This window comes from Salmo salar, chromosome 04 (genome assembly GCF_965601325.2).
Source record: "Salmo salar chromosome 04, fSalSal1, whole genome shotgun sequence".
Taxonomy (NCBI): Eukaryota; Metazoa; Chordata; class Actinopteri; order Salmoniformes; family Salmonidae; genus Salmo; species Salmo salar.
The window spans coordinates 48,156,310-48,173,385 of NC_138294.1; the positions used below are offsets into that span (position 1 = coordinate 48,156,310).

A 17,076-nucleotide genomic window follows, 5' to 3' on the forward strand; every position below is an offset into this window, starting at 1 on the left:
AAGTTTGAATCCCCGAGCTGACAAGGTACAAATCTGTTGTTCTGCCCCTGAACAAGGCAGTTAACCCACTGTTCCTAGGCCATCATTGAAAATAAGAATTTGTTCTTAACTGACTTGCCTAGTTAAATAAAGGTAAAATAAATCTGAGACCAGCCACCTGGACAGCTGATGAAACTGTGGGTTTGCACAACCAAATAATTTCTGCACAACCAAAGAATTTCTGCACAAACTGTCAGAAACCATCTCAGGGAAGCTCATCTGCGTGCTCATCGTCCTCACCAGGGTCTTGACCTGACTGTGGTTTGGTGTCATAACTGACTTCAGTGGGCAAATTCTCACCTTCTATGGTCGCTGGAGAAGTGTGCTTTTCACGGATGAATCCCGGTTTCAACTGTACTGGGCATATGGGGTCATGTGGGCTAGCAGTTTGCTGATGTCAATGTTGTGAACAGAGTGCCCCATGTTGGCGGTGGGGTAAGGGTATGGGCAGGCATAAATTATGGACAACTAACACAATGACATTTTAATCTATGGCAATTTGAATGCACAGAAATACCGTGACGAGATCCTGAGGCCCATCATCGCGCCATTCATCCGTCGCCACCACTTCATGTTTCAGCATGATAATGCACGGCCCCATGTTGCAAGGATCTGTAGACAATTGCTGGAAGCTGAACATTTCCCAGTTCTTCCATGGCCTGCATACTCACCAGACATGTCACCCATTGAGCATGTTTAGGATGCTCTGGATCAACATGTACGACAGCGTGTTCCAGTTCCCACCAATATCCAGAAACTTCTCACAGCCATTGAAGAGTATTGGGAAACCATTCCACAGGCGACAATCAACAGCCTGATAAACTCTATGCGAAGGAGATATGTCGCAATGCATGAGGCAAATGGTGGTCATGCCAGATACTGACCGGTTTTCTGATCCACGCCCCAGTCATGTGAAATCCATAGATTAGAACCTAATGAATGTATTTCAATTGACTGATTTCCTTATATGAACTGTAACTCAGTAACATATTAGAAATTGTTGGATGTTGTGTTTATATTTTTGCTCAGTGTAATTTCTAATCTTTAATAAAATATCTCATTGTGCTTCTCTTCTTGGTTTTTGTGTGGGTTTTTTAGTAAAGGTCTGGTTCTGAATGTATTACAGTACCAGTCGAAAGTTTGGACACACCTACTCATTCAAAGGTTTTCTTGATTTGTACTATTTTCTACACCGTAGAATAATAGTGAAGACATCAAAACTATGAAATGACACATATAGAATCATGTAGTAACCAAGAAAGTGTTAAACAAATAAAAAATATATATATTTGAGATTCTTCAAAGTAGCCACCCTTTGCATTGAAGACAGCTTTGCACACTCTTGGCATTCTCTCAACCAGCTTCATGAGGTAGTCACCTGGAATGCATTTCAATTAACAGGTGTGCCTTGTCAAAAGTTAATTTGTGGAATTTCTTTCCTTCTTAATGCGTTTGAGCCAATCAGTTGCATTGTGACATATTATGGCAAGAACAGCTCAACTAATCAAAGAGAAACGCCAGACCATCATTACTTTAAGACATGAAGGTCAGTCAATCCGGAAAATGTCAAGAAATGCAGTCGCATAAAACATCAAGCGCTATGATGACACTGTCTATCATGAGGACCACCAGAGGAAAGGTAGACCCAGAGTTACCTCTGCCGCAGAGGATAAGTTCATTAGAGTTACCAGCCTAAGAAATTGCAGCCCAAATAAATGCTTCACAGAGTTCAAGTAACAGACACATACCAACATCAACTATTCAGAGGAGATTGCGTGAATCAGGCCTTTATGGTCGAATTGTTGCAAAGAAACCACTACAAAAGGACACCAATAAGAACAAGAGACTTTCTTGGGCCAAGAAACACGAGCAATGGACATTAGACCGGTGGAAATCTGTCCTTTGGTCTGATGAGTCCAAATTTGAGATTTTTGGTTCCAACCGCTGTGTCTTTGTGAGACACAGAGTATGTGAACGGATGATCTCCGCATGTGTGGTTCCCACCGTGAAGCATGGAGGAGAAGGTGTGATGGTGTGGGGTGCTTTGCTGGTGACACTGTCAGTGATTTATTTAAAATTCAAGGCACACTTAACCAACATGGCTACCACAGCATTCAGCAGCGATATGCCATCCCATCTGGTTTGCGCTTAGTGGGACTATCATTTGTTTTTCAACAGGACAATGACCCAAAACACACCTCCATGCTGTGTAAGGGCTATTTGACCAAGAAGTAGAGTGATGGAGTGCTGCATCAGATGACCTGGCATCCACAATCACCCGACCTCAACCCAAATAAGATGGTTTTGGATGAGTTGAAGCGCAGCCAACAAAGCAGCCAACAAGTGCTCAGCATATGTGGGAACTCCTTCAAGACTGTTGGAAAAGCATTCCAGATTAAGCTGGTTGAGAGAATGCCAAGAGTGTACAAAGCGGTCATCAAGGCAAAGGGTGGCTACTTTGAAGAATCTAAAATCTAAATATCTTTTGATTTATTTAATACCTTTTTTGTTACTACATGATTCTATATGTGTTATATCATAGTTTTGATGTCTTCCCTATTATTCTACAATGTAGAAAATAGTAAAAATAAAGAAAAACCCTTGAAATAGTAGGTGTGTCCAAACTTTTGACTGGTTCTGTTTGTTGCTGTGTTATATCAAGAAATGCCTTCTTACTTTTTGTTTTCACTCGGGAGCATCTAAAATAGTATGCCAATTATACAGTATTTCTTCTGATTTGTATGCAAGTCTCAAAACACTTGAGGGTTTCAGAGTCAAAATGCCTTAAGTGCTGAATTACCATTTCAGGCCAACATGCACCACTGATATGTATTTAGGCTAATTATGGAAATATATTCTCACCTCCGCAGCAGCAATGATGGTTTGGTAATTGTCATCCACCGAAAACAAAACTCCACTCATTTTCATTGGGAACACTATTTCCCCGAAAGTCTTCTTAAAACCAGTGCAGAGGTTTGAAGAAGTGTGACTGTAAGTGTGACACACCAATTAAAAATAAACAACCAACAGCAGGTTCTTTTTTTAATCCTACACTTAATCAAAAGTTATTGTGCATTCTTCAAAAGTCGGACTTTCCTGGACTAATTAACCAGGACGGCTGTGGAATAACCTAAAAAGAACTGTGCTGTTGGACTTCAAGGACCCGAGACACTACATGATGTGCAGAATGGCCTGTAGCATGCTAAAGTGATCGGAGCACGTGTTCCTTGTGTAAATTGTTGAATTAAATGGGGTCAATGCTCTAAAGGACTAGACCAGGAGAGCGATGTACACTCTGTCAGGGCTTTAGGAGGAAGGAGATGCTCAGCTCAGCTATTGTGGTCTTAATACACTGACTGCATTTTTATCAACAATTAGAGTACACTGAATCCTGTTACTGTAATCCAGTTTCTCAATATGGTGCAGCGTATTGACTGTGGGCTTTACGTAATATGAATATGTACGCTCCATTGAGTGTGTGAGAAAAAGGGAGAGTGAGTGAAAGAGAGAGAGCTGTGTGTGAATTAGTCATGTTCTATATGTATGTCTCTGTGAGTTGGCAAATGTCTGCACTTGTGCTGGCATGTCCACTGTGCCCTACTGGCTGCCAGCTGTCACTGAGTGAGAGAAGAGGATGGAGGAGAAGAGAGGGATCGAGGGAGGGGTGTCAATGTGAGGACACAAACCCTAAGGCTCTCGTTCTCTCTTGCCTCTTATTTTTCCCCTTCCTGATGACATAGGCAACATGGCTGCTCAGAGGCAGATACACTAGAGCCTGTCCTTTCCAATGGAAGTAAATTAATCAGAGTGGGCAGAGCCAAGCACAAACTAGTGAGATCCTATTGGTGCATTCTAGCATTCATTTGAATATTTCCGTTAGGGAACAACTACTCTGTGAAGTGCACGTGTGCAATAACTAAATTCACCCTTGCACTCTTAAACAATGCACTTTTAAAAAACTTTGGCAAAGGCTAATGTCTACAAAACGCAGTCCACCCTATTTGTTACAGATTCTAGTTTTGGAAACAGAAAACTGTATTGAGATCAAATCTTTCATCGATGAAAAAAAATGTGCAGAATGTCAGCCAAAATCCATCTCTCACCATCTTCTCCCACTGCCAGCCACTGTGCTTCATCTCATCACCATACAGTACTTGGTAGAGAGCGGAAACGCCAACCGGATGCTTCGGTTGGGAAGGGGGGCAAAGAATGGTTTGACAGAAAGTTGCAACTGCCTATTGCTAATGCTAACCATACTGAAAAGGAAAGGGAAAAGGGGGTACCTAGTCAGTTGTACAAATGAATGCCTTCAACTGAAATGTGTCTTCCGCATTTAACCCAACCCCTCTGATTCAGAGAGGTGTGGGGGGCGCTGCCTTAATCAACATCCACGTCTTCAGCGCCCGGGGAACAGTGGGTTAACTGCCTTGCTCAGTGGCAGAACAACAGATTTTGACCTTGTCAGCTCGGGGATTCGATCCAGCAACCTTGCGGTTACTGGCCTATCGCTCTAACCACCACACTGAGTAGTAATGTAATTAGCATATCATAGTACTGGTAAATGCATATGCTAATGACAACAATACTGAACATTGAGTAGTAATGTAATTAGCATATCATAGTACTGGTAAATGCATATGCTAATGACAACAATACTGAACATTGAGTAGTAATGTAATTAGGGTGGCTGGTAAATGCATATGCTGATTATACTGTACGTTCATGTTTGCAGAGGCCCTCAGTAAAGATAATAACAATATACTATCATTATGCACACATTTTCATCACTGTGTTTGCAGAGGAAGTACGTGTTAAACCTCTCTCAGTTAATGTGCCCATGCCATATTCAAATGACTTCACTGAGTAATAAGGATAAACTGCCCAAGAATACATTTGGCTTCGTTCTCTGTATAAATAGAAAAGCCCAGGATTCTTAAAAAAAGGTTTTGCCTCAAATGACACCAGGAAAACTCTGCCATAATAACCCAGTTAAAAATGGGAGGAATTTACACTGAACAAAAAATATAAAACACAACATGCAGCAATATCAAAATTACAGTTCATAAGGAAATCAGTCAAATTGAAAAACATTTATTAGGCCCTAATCTATGGATTTCACATGACTGGGAATACAGATATGCATCTGTTGGTCACAGATACCTTTTAAAATAAGGTAGGGGCGTGGATCAGAAAATCAGCCAGTATCTGGTGTGAACACCATTTCCCTCATGCAGCACGACACATCTCCTTCACATAGAGTTGATCAGGTTGTTGATTGTGACCTGTGGAATGTTGTCCCACTCCTCTTCAATGGCTGTGCAAAGTTGCTGGATATTGGTGGGAACTGGAACATGCTGTCGTACATGTCGATCCAGAGCATCCCAAATATGCTTAATGGGTGACATGTCTGGTGAGTATGGAGGCCATGGAAGAAGTGGGACATTTTCAGATTCCAGGAATCGTATACAGATCCTTGCGACATGGGGCCATGAATTATCACGCTGAAACATGAGGTGATGGCGGCAGATGAATGACACGACAATGGGCCTCAGGATCTTGTCACAGTATCTATGTGCATTCAAAATAGGCCATTGATAAAATGAAATTGTGTTCGTGGTCCATAGCTTATGCCTGCCCATATCATAACCCCACCGCCACCATGATGCACTCTGTTCACAACGCTGACATCAGCAAACCGCTAGCTCACGTGCTGTTTGCCATCTCCCAGGTACAGTTGAAACTGGGATTAATCCGTGAAGAGCACGGTTTCTGACAGTTTGTGCCGAAATTCTTTGGTTGTGCAAACCCAAAGTTTCATCACCTGGTCTCAGATCATCCCGCAAGTGAAAAAAACGGATGTGGAGGTCCTGGGCTGGCATAGTTACACGTGGTCTGCAGTTGTGAGGCTGGTTGGACATACTGCCAAATTCTCTCAAACGATGTTGGAGGTGGCTTATAGTAGATAAATGAACATTCAATTCTCTGGCAACCGCTCTGAATGACATTCCTGCAGTCAGCATGCTAATTGCACGCTCCCTCAAAACTTGAGACATCTGTGGCGTTGTGTTGTGTGACTAAACTGCACATTTTACAGTGGCACAAGGTGAACATTTGAGAGAAATAAGCTTTTTGTGCGTATGTCTTGGATCTTTTATCTCAGCTCATGATACATGGGACCAACACAGTTGCGTTTATATTTTTGTTCCGTGCATATTCTGAGTCAGAGAGTACAGCAAGGTATATATTTGCATGAAGAAATCAAGACCCATTCCCAAATGATTCATTCGTTCCTGCGTGCCTCCAACCAGATCCTTGTATACTCCATTTAGGTAAGGAAGGAAGAAAAGAGTGTGATTGATCACTCATAATGGTACCTGCTGTTCTGCCCCTCAATGGATGAGGCGCTATACTTCTGTCTTAAGTCATTGTCAATACCTGGGGAATTTTTCTCTGACTTTAAGACCATCCTCCAACAGCCATAAATGATGCATGTACCCATCGACAGAGAAAAAGACAAGAGGTAAAGAGAGAGAGGAGAGACGAAAGGAGGTAGAGCAAATTAGAAAGAGCGAAATGGAGAGGGTAGGCTGATGGGTCCAGTAGAGAGAGGGGGCTCAGGGGGGAACTCAGCCTCTAAAAGGATAGATAAATCATTACACTGCAACTCTAATACATCTACAGGCATTTAGAGCTGCTCTGTTGTGATGGAAAACCTAAGAAGCGCCTAAGCTCGCGCCACATGCGACGTAAAAATGTCAAGGAAAAGCAATCTCACAAAGAATGAGTTCCTCGTTGGGCTGTATCCCTGTTTTCTAAAGCTAAACCGGTGGAGTCAGTGTCAGTCAATCTCCCCGATGTGATTTGCCAAGTCGAGGAAATAGCACAAATGTCTGATTAAGGGGTGGGACTGACTGAGCAGATGAGATATTGTGTGAGGCTGAAATATATAGAGACGGTAATCTTTAAACCACAAGTGAGCCTAGGGAATCCATGGGATAGGCCTAGCTGCCAAGAGCTTATTGGTATTTGTCATAATTTATACATTGATATTTTAGTTAGTTGGTTTAGTCAGGTAAATGTTATAGGTATATTTGGGTTTTTGCTGGCCAGAACATGTGTAAGTGGGATATTCTAAATGTACTATGTGGGCAGACCCACTTCATTGAGCCTTTCAACCTTTACTGGCACCCTAGTATAGCCTACCCAAAGGGCCTGATATCACACCTGTCATAGAGGGGAGAATGCCAGAAAAAGAGAATACAGCAGTATCACTGAAAATTAGTGCCACAACCAAATCCATTTTATCCATAGGCTATAGCACCCTGGTTGGCTGTCTTATCTGCTAATGTTCTGCATTTATAGCGACACGCACACTGGCACAAGCACGCAAACACAAACACACAAGCAGAATTTGTCACGCACAGGTAACCTACACGGGAAGTAACCACTCTCCCAACCTGTTAGCTCTGCCATCAGCACCTCAATAGGCTAAATGCACGAAATGTAGCCTAACTCCAACGTTTTATAGGTAATTCAACTGTGCATTAATTTGCTATTGAAAGTGCATCCATCAATTGGTCCTCTGGTAGGCTATATACCTTTAGTATGCTATTCATATGAAAGAATCGCTTGATTTTGGGGGGATGCAAAACCGAGAAGCTAACCACATTTACAACCTTATCGATTGTTTTACCTTCCACATGATTTTTTGGTGGATGTTTACCTTCCAAACAAGTTTTGTGCGTTTAGTAGGCCTACTTTAGACAACACTGTAGTTTTGACTTGTTAGACTATCTGCACGCAAGCCTCACCCAAACTAATCCATAATGAAGTACCAAGCTAGGCTACTGACAATCCTCCCCTGGCAAAACGATCAACATTCACCTTACCTCTATAGCAGTCGTCCTTTGCTCCGCTTTCTTTCTTCCGAGCCTGATAAAAGGCGCCACTTGGAGCATTGTTCGGGAAATTTGCAGGTTCCTCCCGATGCCTTCCAGAAGCAGACGAAAATAAAATATTGCCCTTGCTGAATTGTAGTTCCAAATTAAAGTCGCCAGCGCAATTTGAATGCGTGGATCAGTCACTCACTCAGCATCATTATAATAATGTGCTGCCAAGGCTATCTCCCTCTCTCTCAGCAGCCTACCCCCCTCTGCCTTTTTCAATATCCTCCCGCTGCGACATAGCTAGTCTACAGTAAACGTGCAATTAACCCGAAATAAATGAAATATGCCGACAGCTGGACCGCTGACGAACTTGTGCGTTGTGTTATAATAATTTGTGTTTCCTCCTTTTCCTTCTTTACTGCCTATGTTGTTTTCTTCTATGTTCTCATCATCCTCTATTTTTCGAAGGAATAAATTGCACTGAAACGTGATTTATTTCCCCAAATTGCTCGTCATCTCTCTGCGCTGACGCTCGCTGGTAAGCGTTTCGGGGATGTAGGGGAGAGAGGGAGAATAGGATGGAAAGTGGTGCTGAAGGAAAGCAAAAGCGGCTCTGCTGTCGCGAGGAGAGAGGGAACTCAACCGAGAGAGGTGACTTCTCAGCATGCCTTCGAGGGAGAGTGAAGAGTGCTGTTGACAAAGCCCATGTTCTGTGCCTGAAAACAGATGTGACCTCTCTCTATCGTACACACACACACGAAAAGACATGCACAATGTTGTGAATCATATCCATGTCTCTAGTTGTTTTTCACATAGACGCAGATGAATAAAGCGCAAGGTAGCACCAACCTCTGGCCCACACTCGTTTGTACTTGAGTAAAGTTTGCGTCTGCTATTTTCAGAAGGAAATGACAAAAAAAATCAAAAACAAAAAGCTGAAAACATGCACACCATAATATCTTCTAATTCTAACCACAACAATGCCTTATTTTTCTTTGATGATAAAACACAAGCTTCACATTGTAAACTAGCTTTCACATATCTAGAGAGGAAGGGAAAAAAGGAAGGGTGCAGTTTGAGAGCATTGGAACAGGACAGGTCCCTTGTGGATGATGAATGTGGATGATAGATTCACCACCATGGCGGTCAGTCAGAGCTTGAAAAGGGTGTTTTCGAGGTTAATAGAGAGGTTGGACATATCTTGCAGTCCCCTGATTGGGTTGGACCTCAGAACACCGAAGACTCTGTTTGGCTCACCAGGTGGGCTGAGCTTTCCAGTAAAGTGTATGTTGTGAACCCCACAGGTGGCAGCATGCTCACACAGCAATTTTATTGAATTTTTTTTGCAGTTGAGTGAACGCTTCAATACCTGATACATTACCAGCGGTAGATGTGGGCCATGTTTTTATCCGCACTGCTATCAGAATGCTATTGGACTACTTTATTTCCCATTGGGAATCAAACGTAATCCCATTAGACCCTATAGGATTCTTGCAATCCTATAGAATTTGTGTCACCTCTATCAGAATCCCATTGAACTACACTTTTTCCTATTGTAAATCAAAAGTAATCCGATTGGAAAACTGGACACAGACATTTTATGAGACTCCTGTTTCCACAAATCTAGGATAAAGACAGTATCACCAAGATAAGGTTGGTCGACAATTCTCTGTGCTACACCAAACGGTACCTGTCAGTACTCCCTAGTAATGATACCAAACATATTTAGTTAAATCACATTATCTGGTGTAAAAATCTGTAGCTAGGTCCAACATCATTGTGACTTTGTTGCAGTAGTATCTATTGACGACCATCCAGCCCAGACTGTGTGACTGCATGTTCCTGCTTTCAACTTGAGAAGGGCCAGTTTTGATGCAATTAGTCTGGAAATAAGATACGTAGCGTTCCTAAAATGTCCTTAGGGCATATTGCATGCATACTGTTACTGCTGGAGTCTACGACTAACTTCCTGTAATAGAACGTCATCAGATATATTCATGAATAATTACAGCGTTGACCATTATTATGCAACATTGAAATGCAATAATTCAATTTACTGATGAAATATTCAGAATGAGAAGAGATAAACAACACATGACAAGATTAAACCCATTACACTCAATATTACACACACACACAGTTTAAGGGATTTAATATGCATATAATTACAGTTAGTAGGATTGAATGCTCTGGTTGTTACGTACAATTGAAACAAAGTATGAGGAACTTGTTTTTAACATGGTTTTAACCCTTTATGGCACAGTAGAGTCACAATGGGACACTGTATAAGTTTTCCTCCATTACAAAGCTTTGAAAATATGTTTGAGTGTGTTGGCTGTTGTAACCCAGAGTGGTACACCTAATTGACAATGCTTCACTTGATGTCCATCTAGTAACCTATGCCATATTTTCCCATAGCATTTGAATGATCAAAAGTATATGTGCTGCAAGCACTTACTGTTAGCTATGTCATAGGCCTGCCTAGTATGTCGTCCAATGGGGAGACGTTCAGAGACATCAGCCTGTTTGCCTGAGTGATTATATAAATGCATTTGTCTCTTCTCCTCCCTCTATTCTTTCTCTCACTGTTTGCTTGTTTCTCTCTGCAGCAGGAATGCATAGGGGAGGAAAAGAGAGAGGAAAAGAAAAGATTCGCTGTGGCACCATTTTTTTTTCTTCCTCCTGTTATGTCAGAACTTAAAGAGTGGACTTGACAATGCAAGCAATTAAGCTGAGAGCGGTAGCAGCAGCTGCAGAGGGAGGAGGAAAAGATGGATGGAAGAACGGAGGCTAGGACTTATAAATATTACATCACAGGAACATTTTGGTAATAGTCTCAATGGGCATGTAAAAAAGGGAGAGAAAGAACGAGAGAGACAGACACACACACACACAGTGAGAGGGAGAGAGAAATTGACACAAGGGCCTAAACAACAAGCCTCCAATATAATTGTCTTACGTAAAGTTAAGTGTAAATAAAGACAGTTTCATGGTTTAGCTATGCTTTTCTTATTCATTTCTGTAACAATACATGTAAATGCTAAATCCTCACACTGTTGAGTACATTCAGACCCTCAGTCCATGCTGTGAGACGGTCTTCCATGTCCAAGGTAATAGCAGCATCTTATTTCATCATCTTCCTCTCTCCCTCTTACTCAGTCTGTACTTTTGCCCTCTGTCTCCGTCTTCATCGCTCCTTTCATTCATTTAAACCATTTTTTACCACTTGTCAGTATTGCTGTGACAGAGTGAAGGGGAAAAGAGAGGTGCCACCAGAGACAGATACATCTCCATTCTCTCCATAATTAACTTGGTTTCAGTGGCTATCCTTTAGGCCTCGGCGTTGCCATAGCTACCTCATCCCCATTTTTTTTCATCTGTGTGTCTGACTGTGTATGTGCTTGGATACTCCCTCCCTGTCTCTATCACACTTCCCCCCTCCCCCCTCTATTTTGATTCCTGTCACACAGACACAGACCCACACACACACACACACACACACACACACACACACACACACACACACACACACACACACAGAAAACTCACTTGCACATACACACCAACATACTTGTAGCCCGCCAATCATTTTAATAAGGATTCAGAACACATCAAACCTAAGCCTAGTCTTTGGACTCATGTAGTTTTGAATCTCTGCAAAGCGCCGGTAGGTCACCGTCTACCTCAGCCTATTATACACTAGATCATGTTTGTGTACAAATGGGCTTTTGAACTATACTAGAGAACTTCAAAGTAAAATAAAAATGAACATGATAATGATAGTATTATTGCACAGGATGTTATTTGTTTGTACGAATCTGTGTATATAATCTCCCAATCTTCTCTCTGGTGTCTAGGTTACATAATGTTGTGTATTTCCATACAAAGGGTCCATAGTGGCCACGGTGGCTATGCAAAAAAATGACATCAAAAGGACGACACTAGATAAAGGATGATGTCAGTCCATTTTATTTCCATCTCTTTCATGTACCCCAATCTACATCTCATCTGGGGTTTTGTTAAAGGAAATGTTCACCAGGGGGGTGGAGGGTTACAGAGGCTGGGAATCCAATCAGAGCATCAGATACACAGCTGTTGAGCTAGTCGCTGATTGGCTGGCAAAGGTACAGCAATAATGTGGATGGCTAGATTGGGAAGTAAACCAGGGGGTCTTGATTACTGTAACACCCTTCCTCCCTGTCAAGGGACCTTTAATGACCACAGTTAGGACATCTGAATGACATTTCTAAAGGACATGCTGTAAAGCCAATAGGGCTGATGATAGTGAGTATCAACCTCTGCATGAATAGTGTAAATTAAAGCAATGATGCATGTGCTACACTACATGACCAAAAGTATGTGGACACCTGCTCGTCGAACATCTCATTCCAAAATGATGGGTATTAATATCGACTTGGTCCCTCTTTTGCTGCAATAACAGCCTCCACTCTTCTGGGAAGGCTTTCAACTAAATACTGGAACATTGCTACAGGATTGCTTCCGTTCAGCCACAAGAGCATTAGTGTATGGACCTCGCTTTGTACACAGGGGTATTGTCATGCTGAAAAAGGAAAGGGCCTTCCCCAAACTGTTGCAACAATGTTGGAAGCACAGAATTGTCCAGAATGTCATTGCTGTAGAGTTAAGATTTCCATTCACTGGAACTAAGGGGCCTAGCTCGAACCACCTTCTCCACAAAACTTTACAGTTGGCACTATACATTGGGGCAGGTAGCGTTCTCCTGCCATCCTCCAAAACCCAAATTCGTCCGTCGGACTGCCAGATGGTGGCAAGCTTTACACCACTCCAGCTGACACTTGGCATTGCGCATGGTGATCTTAAGCTTGTGTGTGGCTGCTCAGCCTTGGAAACCCATTTCATGAAGCTCCCAACGAACAGTTCTTGTGCTGACGTTGCTTCCAGAGGAAATTTGGAACTTGGTAGTGAGTGTTGCAACCATTGTTGCTCCTAGATGTTTCCACTTCACAATAGCAGCAATAGGGCTGATGACCGGGGCAGATCTAGCAGGGTAGAAATATGATGGCATCCTAAGGTGGCGTCCTATGACGGTGCCATGTTGAAAGTCACTAAGCTCTTTAGTAAGGCCATTCTACTGCCAATGTTTGTCTATGGCGATTGCATGACTGTGTGCTCGATTTTATGCACCTGGTCAGCAACGGGTGTGGCTGAAATACCTGAATCCACTAATTTGAAGGGGTGTCCACATACCTTTGTATACATAGTGTATCTGTACTTCTATGTATGTCACAGTTACTGTGTGGCTCGCTCTGCTTTCTCCCCTCTTCATTTTATTCTGTTCCTTTAGCATGCGTACTGGTAGGTTCTACAGATGGTTTTGCCTGAGGTGCAAGGATGATGGTGTGTCTGATATGGCAAACCCAGGTGCCTGGCTATATAAATGTGCATTAGCAATGAATGAACACATATCTTGGGAGTAGACAAGCTTTCAACAACCGCTCTATTTGTACCTGTGGGTTTTATGTGTGTGGGTTCACAGTATTTGTAGGTTTGAACGAGAGCGAGACAGAGCATGTGTGATGCATCTGTGCAGCAGCAACTTCTTTTGTGTGTCATGTAAGTGTAATTTATGGGTGCAACGCACCGCTGTGTAACTATTAATTAATAGTGGAGTGTTGACTCAGTACTCTTTGGGGTGTTGTGTGTGTGTGTGTGTATGTGTGTGTGTGTGTGGGGGGGGGCTGTTAAGTGCCTTGCTGTGTGCTAATCAATAAAATAAAATGTTATTGGTCGCGTACACGTTTATACCAGTGATAAATCTGCGCTGCTAATTCCTACTCATCAAAACCCATCACTCTCCTCCTCCTCCACCACCTCCCTCGCTTCTGCCTCTCATTGACCTTCTCGCTTATATTTATCTTAGCCTGTCAACTTAGTTTTGCCAATATTGAGAAATTCCTCTAGACAAAGTATGTTCTCCACTTCGTCATGTCGAAGCTCTCATTTGGTAAATTGGTGAAGGAAAGCTACGTTTATTGGGCTTGCCTTACATCCTGGCATGTTTGGCTACTGCAGAGATACTGTTGCAATGGCAGATGCATTTGTATTTATTTTGCTGCTGGGAGTTTGTCTTTGGAACCCAGTGGTGGGAATAGTAAACACTGGCATGGTGGTGGTGCTCTGCAGTGTGCCTGTAAGATAGTGAGTCAACTCCTTGAAGAGGCATTCAAGAGCATGCTGCTCTTTTTCAGGAGTGATATCTTCCCAGTAGTACCTATGCAGTACCTATGCGATTTGGCACTGCAGGCTTTTTGAACACAGTACGGTGGTATTATTTGTGTCTATGTTTGCGATGGTCATTGTCAGTAACTGTGACCATATGTTTCAAAGCGAGCTCTGTTTCAGTTCCTGCCGTTACTGTGGCCAATTGTATAGATTTCTGTTTCCATGTGTGACTCAGACTCTTGTTGTGCCTCAGAGGTTTTGTAATTAAGTCACATTTACAGACAGTACAGGCTTTCTAGTTGGATGTCGTACTAAAAGCCCATACACATTCCATTCTGCCCATCTATCTATGCAAGCAAACTCACTGACGGAGATTGTATGAGTATTCTCTGTTCAGAGGGGAAAAGATCAGCATTTGAACTGACGTTTCTATTGATGGAACATGTACTTTATCAACAACACTAGTTTCAGTAATGCCTTGATGGTTACTGGTCATGTACCTGGAGACGGAGTGAAAAGTACATCATCCCTACATCCCTCGCTCTCTTTCTCATGTCCTCCTGGGTTTTGCTGAGAGCAGACAAGCGTAGAACCTTGGTGTTAATTATTGAGGGACAGAGAGAGAAGAGAGGAGATCATTTCCAAGGGATACAGTATGCCTGATGAAGCGAGAGAGAGAGGGGATGGGGAGTGAAAGGTAGAGCGGGAGGAAAGAGAGCTATGAAAGAGAGTCTGTGAGAGAGACAGAGTGAAGTTGTGATAAAACATCAGGGAAAGTCAGCAAGACATGTTGGCACCGACAGCCAAACTATTCAGAAGATAGCAATGTAGAAAATATATCTATCTATCTATCTATCTATCTATCTATCTATCTATCTATCTATCTATCTATCTATCTATATATATATATATATATATATATATATGTGTGTGCCAGGTTTATAAATAAGGTCTCACAACTGGTTGCAGGCTCCGGGCCTTGTTGGCTACTTAGTGCTTGGCCTATTTGCACCTGCTAATGAGCCTGTGTGTATGGGTTTATATATATGTGTGCGTGTGTGTGTGTGTGAGTGTGTGTCTGTGTGTGTGTGCGCATTGTGCGTATGTGAATCGGAGGTGTAGGATGTGTGTGACACAGAGAAGCCCATGATCCCCAAGGCCACCGCTGCTCTCACACTGACTCACTGAGCGCCACACTGCACAGCCCCTCAATCAACTCTAACATGTCTGCTCTCTCTTCCTTTCTCTCCCTCCGTCCTCTACACCCCACAGGTCCCTCGCTTGCTGTTTCCCCCTAGATAATCTCTCTCTTCCATTTTATACACTTTTTTTAACATGACCAGTTGTATTTGTCGCTCTCGTCCAGTTTTGTTGTCTTTCGTCTTGCTCTTACTGCAGTGTTGATTTTCCCTCATCCTTGCCATGTTTATACCACTGTGTTTTTGTTCACGTACACTGAAAAAAATGAAGGTTCTTAAAATGGCTCTTTCTCAACTCTTATTAAGGTTCCTTGGAGAACTCTTGCCCGATAAATAACCTTTGAGTTAAGTGTGGGGTTCTTGACGTGGCATCGACGGTTCTTCAGAATTCGAAAAGGTTCTTGAAATTTGTGGAAGCTTGCAAATGTGTCCCTTTCATAGCACACAGCAAATTGGCCAGTGTTAACTAGTGTTGATTTTTCAGTGAAACATTTCTAGCATTGATTCAGTAGTTAAATTAACACTAGAATCCCAGTGTTGCCATTAATAACCAAAGTTGAACTAAAACCACGCCCGTCATTATCATATTTTCCAGCATGCAGGTTGATCTTGATTAATCTTACGCTACTCAGATATTACGCTACTCAGATATAAATAACATACAGGTTTCTAAACTATTCCAATCTGTTCCTTGTACTTAACGCACCCGTTACTGAAATGGTTGTTCCAGTTTATATGTTTAAGTTTAGTCTCATATCTTAGTCTTCCCAATCTGACAGTCATTCTGAATGCAGGTTGCAGGTGAATAAAAATCCCAAATGTTGAATATCCTCACTCTGGCTGGATTCCAATAGTAATTATACATCACTTTGCAAGCCAGCATAATGTGACTTGCAGGCCTGGTGTGGCCTGTTAAACTATGCCACTGTATTAAGGTAAAACTAGGCCCTTAAATGAAGGCTTTATTAAATATGTATAGTGCTGTCTTCAGTGATGGGAAGTTCAACTATTTTTACTGACTTGGATCTTTCCAACTCGTTCAGTCAAAATAACAAATTATTTATAAAAGTGTGCATCAAACAATACACTTTTGTGTTTGCTAGGCATACAAATAAGATTAGTTCTTGATACCTTTGAAACAAGGTCTATTTGCGGCCGCAGCCGGACTAGATTGTGAACAATTTTTGTTAGAATGCAATTGCTTGACTGCCGAGAGGGAGATTAGCACAATATCGTTTGCGAACTGCAGCAGCCCCGCAAAACGAATGATTCGTTATGGAGTTCGACCTTGTTAAACAGAGTCAGGCTATAGGTTTTGGTTCTACAAAGCTTTTTCCATTGATAACATAAAATAATCAATTCATTGCATTAATTCTTGCACCATGCGATCAATTAATGTACATGATCATATATTTTTATTCTCTATGCTGCCTGCATGATCCATTTTTCTTTCCTTATATATATATATATGTTAGTCTGGAGCTGCTGAGCCAGAAGAGTGAGTATTAATCCTGCTGTATTCATTGCGTCCAGCAGATCAAACAAAAATGACTTAAATTAATGAGTCACATGAAAACAAAAACATGACTCTCAAGTCAATAAAAAGAGTCGTGAATCGTTTGTGAACTGCACATTATTAATTGTCTTAATTTTAATGACAACATATTCACTTAGGATCTCACTTCTGAAGGCTGCAGGACTGAAAATGAATAAACACAACCACCATGTCTCTGTCACTAGCAAACACG

The 17,076-nt window shown here is 42.0% G+C and overlaps 1 protein-coding gene across 2 annotated transcripts in view; it reads right to left on the reverse strand.

Annotated features, from left to right (window-relative positions):
• The window catches only part of flrt1a (fibronectin leucine rich transmembrane protein 1a), a 34,421-nt gene extending 25,496 nt beyond the window's left edge, over positions 1 to 8,925 (reverse strand). For both annotated transcript variants that reach the window (XR_014392152.1, XM_014196399.3), the window contains exon 1: positions 7,929 to 8,925. The gene's annotated coding sequence lies outside the window, so the exon portion shown is untranslated. The remainder of the gene's footprint in view (positions 1 to 7,928) is intronic.
• Between the last annotated feature and the right edge of the window lie 8,151 nt (positions 8,926 to 17,076).